Source organism: Asparagus officinalis, chromosome 1, assembly GCF_001876935.1.
Source record: "Asparagus officinalis chromosome 1, Aspof.V1, whole genome shotgun sequence".
In the NCBI taxonomy this organism is placed as follows: domain Eukaryota; kingdom Viridiplantae; phylum Streptophyta; class Magnoliopsida; order Asparagales; family Asparagaceae; genus Asparagus; species Asparagus officinalis.
The window spans coordinates 8,644,676-8,651,994 of NC_033794.1; positions in this window are offsets into that span (position 1 = coordinate 8,644,676).

Below are 7,319 nucleotides of genomic sequence, written 5' to 3' on the forward strand. Positions count from 1 at the left end.
AGTTTATACCTACAGATAAACAAATTGCAGATATATTAACAAAACCACTAAAAGAAGAAGTTTATGTTAAATTAAGAAGGGAATTAGGTATATGTTCAATTGAAGATTTAAATTAATTTTTAAAACAAAAATACATAAATTTAAACCTTAAGTAGTCGATTAATCTAACTTATAGTCGACTACATGCACAATTCTTACAAACTATTTTTCTGAAAAATCAGATTATAGTCGACTACTTACCTTTATAGTCGACTACTCAATGTAAAATCTTAAAAATACTCTCTGTTGATTACAGTGTAGTCGACTAATTCACATATTGGTCGACTACTCAGAGTTAAAAACTAAAACTTAACCTTCTATCTTTTACAGTATAGTCGACTATTTTGACTATTAGTCGACTACTAATTCTGAACCTTTAGTTTATTAAGAAAAGTGGATTTTTTATGTTTTAAACCCAATATCCAATAACCCTACCCGTTTTACTTTAGTAAAAATCATCTAAACCATTCATTTTTAACTGCACCAATCCTAACCATTCATCTAAAATTTAATCTTGACCCTACATTCTATTTACCATCTAATCTAAACCTTACATTATTAAAAGATAAATTAAAAAGCAAAAATAACCCACTAACTCTACCCAAAACCGAAAACCCATCTTCCCCATCTTCTTCTCTTCAGTTTCACCGATTCCAGGTTAGGGCTTTTCTTGTTTCTAAAATTTCCTCATCAATTTCTTTATTTGTCTTTCAATCTTGTCAAGCTATCAGGCTCATTAGTCGACTAATCCAGGCTATAGTCGGCTATTCTAGGGTTTCTACTGTTTGGGGTATACTTCTAAACTTGATCTTTCATTCTCTTGTTATTTATCTAGTTCATCATGTTTAGATCTAAGAAAGCTAAGCAAACTCACAGTTCTCTCAATGATGAAATCATTGTTTATTTAAGAAGTCCTGAATTATTGGAAGAATTTAACAGACTTTCAACTTTAGAAATTCTTACAGGACGATTTGTGAAGTTCGATGATTTCATCCCATGGAACTTTAGTTCTTATTTTGAAAATGTGGGCTTGCTTGAGTTATTTTCTGCTGAAAATAAGAAACCATCATACCCATTTCTTGTGCAACTGTTCTATACCAATATAGAACGTGTGGGTACAATTGGTGGTTCTGAAAAAATTAAAACCCTTGTTAAAGGAATGGAGATTGAATTAACTACTAAAACAATTGGTAAAATATTCAACATTCCTTATCAAGGAGTTTCTCTTAGCTCTGTTAGGATGAATGATTCAGACTTGCTATCCAATCACATATTTCTTCCAGGACATGGAAAACCTTTGAACAATTCAAACAAACTTCGTCCATTTCCTAGGTTCATTGCTCGTATCCTAGCCTATAACTTATTTCCAAAAACTGGAAGTTTTCATTTCATTTCCCTAGAATTAGCAAAAGCTATATATGCTATTATGGGAAATATTCAAGTTAATTGGGCTGAGGTTTATTTTGATAATTTTCTGACCATTCCTAGAGGATTTCTTCCTTATGGTGCATTCCTGACTAAGATCTTTGATAAATTCCATGTTGATCTCAAATCTGAAAAATCTGTTGTCCGTTCAATTGAATTTTTTGATTCAAATGCCCTAACTAGGATGAAATTGACAAATTTTGAAATCCAAGATCACAATCCTCAAAATGAACCTGTTCAAAATGAACCTGAACTTCAACAAGAAGATATTCCACAAACCTCAACTCAAGCTGGAGCCTCTTCAAGTCAACCTCCACCATTTCCTACTGAACCTTCATGTTTTTCAGACGTGCAATACAATACTTTGAGTGCACGTATCCTAGAACTGGAAACAGGTCAACGAGCTATATATGCACAAAACAGATATATCATCAGCAATCAAGAAGACCTAATCAAAAAGTTTGAAGACTTGGACTCAAAGCTTAATTCATATTTTCAAGGCCAACAACCTCCTCCAGCACCTTAGAATTTGTTTCTGTTTTTTGGTCAAAACAATTATGTTCTTATGTTTAAAACTATGTGGTTGTTATTATGTTTAAAACTATGTGGTTATGTTGCTTTTATGTCAAGTTTGCTACAATATAACTGTGTGTTAAGCCTGCTATTATGAAAAGTTTGCTATTATATGTGTTAAGTTTGCTACTATTTTGTTCGTTAATATAACTGCTATATATTTTAAACAGATAATGGTGATGAACATTATGGAACTTGTGGTCTTTATGGCAAGTCTTTGCCTACCAATATGGATGGGTGAAGTTATGGACTATGTTCATAACCTTGATGATTTGTTTGAAGTGTTAACTCATGTTGACGAAATTATGTTATGTTTAGGTTCTTCTTCTTTTTGTTGATAACAAAGGGGGAGAAATAGTTAAGTTTTATATTTTTTATTATGAATGTTAAAAACTTTGCATATATGCAGGGGGAGTAAGTATTACATGTTTTAAAATTTAATATGATGCATAAATTATTTGTTATCATCAAAAAGGGGGAGAATGTTGAATATCATTTCTCCATGATAATGTTTTGATGATAACAATTTATATTTTGTGTGCACTAACTTTCATATGCAGATTTCAATATCAGAATATGTACAAGTGCAAGTGAATATCAAGGCATTTTGAAGTGAAGAAAATGAAGAACAAAAGATAATGTATTTGAATTTTTCTTTGCTTAGAATATTTGTACAAGCCTTGATCACACACACGCACACACACACATTTTTAGAATACACTAACACAGGCTTAGTGTGTTGGTTAACTATAGAAATCCCCTATGTTAACCATTAGAATAATAGTTAAAACTTAATTATAAAAACTCATTATTTCTGAATTTTTGATCTTAATAGTCGACTAATTAGGATAGTAGTCGATTACTCATGTATATAACTCAAATACAAGTTTCTGTCTTTTTACAGTATAGTCGACTAATAGAGATTATAGTCGACTACTGAGATGTTTGACAGAAACATAAGTTTCTGTCTTTTTACAGTGTAGTCGACTAATGACTACAGTAGTCGACTACTGAAGAAAAATATAAATTTTCAAGTTTCTGTCTGAACTCAGTGTAGTCGACTAATTATCATTATAGTCGACTACTGAGAACATTTTCCGAAAACACAGAGTCTGTCTGAACTCAGTGTAGTCGACTAATGACTACAGTAGTCGACTACAAGAGACAGTTTTTCAGTTTTCAGAATTTGAATATCTGACAGTTTTTGGCCGTTTTTAAACGTTTTCAAACTTTAAAAACTTGTCTTTTCAAGGGGTATATATAGGTTATTTGTTCAGAAAAATTGGAGAAATATACATACCCATAAGCTTTGATTCTTGAGCAATTTCCTAAGTGAAAAACATTCTGATTTTCTGAAAAAGAAGAGTTTCTGAAATTGCCTATATACTTTCATCAAAAACAAATCAATTAGGCAATTTTACAAAGATTAAAAGAATCCTAAGCCACTGCTGCACATTATTACACATTCAAGGCTTATAGGATCATTGTGTTCTTCTTCAACAAGTTTTCTCTCGGTTGTGAGAGGGTTAGTCTCTTGGGTTAGAGATTGGTGTTCAAATTGACAAGGAGTTTGTCAATTGGTGTTGCAATTTGCAGGAACTTGCAAATTGGTCAGGTTTGCATTTGATTTTGTAAGTTTATTCAAAATCATAGTGAAAACTCTCAAGCGGGATTTGCTTGGGGACTGGATGTACACCAGTTTGGTGGAACCAGTATAAAATCCTTGTGTTTGTGTTTGCAAATTTCTGAGATTGCCATTTTTTTCTTTGCAATTTATTATCTACTTTGCAATAATTTTAAAAGAACACTATTCACCCCCCCTCTAGTGTTCAAGTGTATCTATTTCAGATCCTACATTTGGTATCAGAGCAAGGTGAAAGATGGCATTGTCAAATACATCACAATTCAAGGAAGGTCACTCTACAAATCGTCCTCCAATGTTCGATGGCACGAACTACAACTACTGGAAGTGTAGGATGAAGATCTATCTCCAATCTCTTGGCTACGAACTTTGGAACGTCGTTGAAACAAAATATGAGAAACCAACAACTCCTTTCGCGGAATGGACTACATCTCAAAGGAACAATGCGAATTTGGATTCTAAAGCAATGAATGCCTTATTTTGTGCACTTGACAAGAATGAGTTCAATAGGGTGTCAACGGCCACATCCGCATATGATATTTGGCACACACTCGAGGTAACTCATGAAGGTACTACTAAAGTTAAAGAGTCTAAAATTTCTGTTCTTGTGCACAGATTTGAATTATTCAAGATGAAGGAAAATGAGACTATTGGAGAAATGTTCACAAGATTCACCGACATCACAAATTCTCTTATTGGTCTTGGAAAAACATATACTCAAGTGGAGATGGTAAGAAAGATACTTCGTTCACTTACTCCACAATGGGAAAAGAAAGTTACCGCTATTGAAGAAGCCAATGATTTGTCAACTCTTACGGTTGAAAATCTTATTGGTAATCTTATGGCATATGAAGTACAACTTGAAGATAGGAAGAATGATGAAGAATCTAAGAACAAGAAAGTTCTTGCATTTAATACTACTTCAGATAAAGAAGATTCAGATGATAATGATGAAGAAATGGGCATGTTTGCACGAAAATTTCGAAAATTCATCAAAAGAGGTAATTTTAAATTTAAGAATTCAAATTCAACTAACCCTCTTTGTTTTAAGTGTAATAAACCAGGGCATATGAAGAAAGATTGTCCAATGTTGAAGAATAAACAAAAATCAAGTTATTTCAACAACTTCAACAATATTCAAAATAACAAGAAGAGGAAAGCAATGGCGGTCACTTGGGATGATAGTGATGAATCATCCTCAGATGAAGAAATTGAAGAAAAGGAAAGTGCTCACATGTGTTTCATGGCACAAGATGATGTAAGTGAAAATGAAGAGCTTTTAGATGCTTTTAATGAATTATATGAAACTTTTATAAGATTAAAAATTTCACATAATTTTCTTAAAGGTGAGAATAAAAGGTTACGTGAAGAAATTTCAGATTTAAATTCCTCTACTTATACTAATTCTCAATTAGTTGAATTAAAAGAAGAAAATTTTTCTTTACTAAAAGAAAATGATAATTTATCTAATGAAAATAAATATTTAAAATCAGAATGTAATAAGTTAAATATTCGAATTAATAGTTTAGATAAAGATATTTCTTCTTTTAAATCAAGATATGAAGATATATGTTTAAATGTAAGCAAATTTAATAAAGGAAAAGAAAATCTTAATAATATTCTTTCTTTTCAAAGAGAATCACAAAAGACAAAAGGATTAGGTTTTCAAATTAATAAAAACAAATCAAAGAATACAATTTTTGTAAAACCTTCTTGTGATTTGCATGATTATAAATATGAAAATTTGTATAAAAAGAAATCAAAATTCTTTTCTATTTGGGTTCCAAAAGAATTATCTTCTTTTAATAAGAATTTTTATATTTCTGATTTTATTAAAAATATTTGTTTATCATCTAATTATTTAAGTAAATCAAACTCTTCATGGGTTTGGTTTCCTAAAGGCTAATTTAAAGGACCCAACATAGTATGGGTACCAAAATGTAAATGTTTATTTTTTCAGGTACCCAAGAAAGATAGGTGGATTTTAGATAGTGGTTGCTCTAAACATATGACTGGAAATATTCAATTGTTGTCATCTTTTCAAAACAAGGATGGAGGTACCGTTACTTTTGGAGATAACAACAAAGGAAAAGTCATCGGTATTGGTTCCGTAGGTAATCCAAACAAACCTATCATTGATAATGTTTTATTAGTTAATGGTCTTAAACATAATTTACTAAGTATTAGTCAACTTTGTGATAAAGGTTATAAAATTGTTTTTGAAAAAGAATCATGCTTAATTTATGATATTGATTTAATAACCATTATTTTTAAAGGTTATAGAAAAAATAACATATATGTGTTATCAATGAATAATATTTCAAATGAACATTGTCTTATTGCATCATCTAATGATTCTATTTTATGGCATAAACGTTTTGGACATGTTAACTTTAAACATATGTCTAAGATTTCTAAAAATGATTCAGTAAATGGTTTGCCTAAGATGTCATTTAAAAATAATTTTTGTGATGCATGTCAACAAGGAAAAATGCACAAATCTTCTTTTAAATCTAAAAACATAATATCTACAAATAGACCATTAGAATTAATTCATATAGATCTTTTTGGTCCATCTAGAGTAGCATCTTTAAATGGAAGTAGATATGCATTTGTTCTTGTTGATGATTTTTCTAGATTCACTTGGGTAATTTTTCTTAAACATAAAAATGATGCTTTTAATGAGTTTTCTATATTTTGCAAGAAAATTCAAAATCAAAAATCAACTTCTATTATCTCTATACGTAGTGATCATGGAGGTGAATTTGAAAATGAATTATTTGCAAATTATTGTGATCAACATGGTATATCACACACATTCTCTTTTCCTCGAGCTGCTCCACAAAATGGAGTTGTAGAAAGGAAAAATAGAACCTTACAAGAATGTGCTAGAACCATGTTATGTGATAGTAATTTACCTAAATATTTTTGGGCAGAAGCCGTATCAACAGCATGTTATGTATTAAATAGAGTTTTATTACGACCTATTTTAAAGAAAACATCTTATGAATTATTTTATAACAAAATTCCTAAAGTATCTTACTTTAAAGTTTTTGGTTGTAAATGTTTTATCTTAAATACAAAGGATAACTTAGATAAATTTGATTCAAAATCCGATGAAGGAATTTTTGTTGGATATTCTAATCACAGTAAAGCATATAGAATTTATAACAAAAGAACACAAGTTATTGAAGAATCTTTACATGTTTCTTTTAATGAAAGTTTTTCAAAAATACCTATTATACTAAATAATGATGATGATGTAATTGATACCATACAAGATACTCCTATGATAGATATTACAAAAGATGATAATCTACAAAATGATTTACCTAAAGATTTTGTAGAAGTTAAAAATCATCCACATGATTTAGTTATAGGAAATATATCTGACAAAGTAACTACTAGATCACATTTTAATTTGATTGCTCATAATGCTTTTATTTCAACTATTGAACCTAAAAATATAAAAGAAGCACTTCTTGATGATTCATGGATAATAGCTATGCAAGATGAACTTAATCATTTTACTAGAAATAATGTTTGGGATCTTATACCTAGACCTCAAAAAAAATCCATTATTGGAACAAAATGGATTTTTAGAAACAAATTAGATGAATTTGGTCAAGTTGTTAGAAAC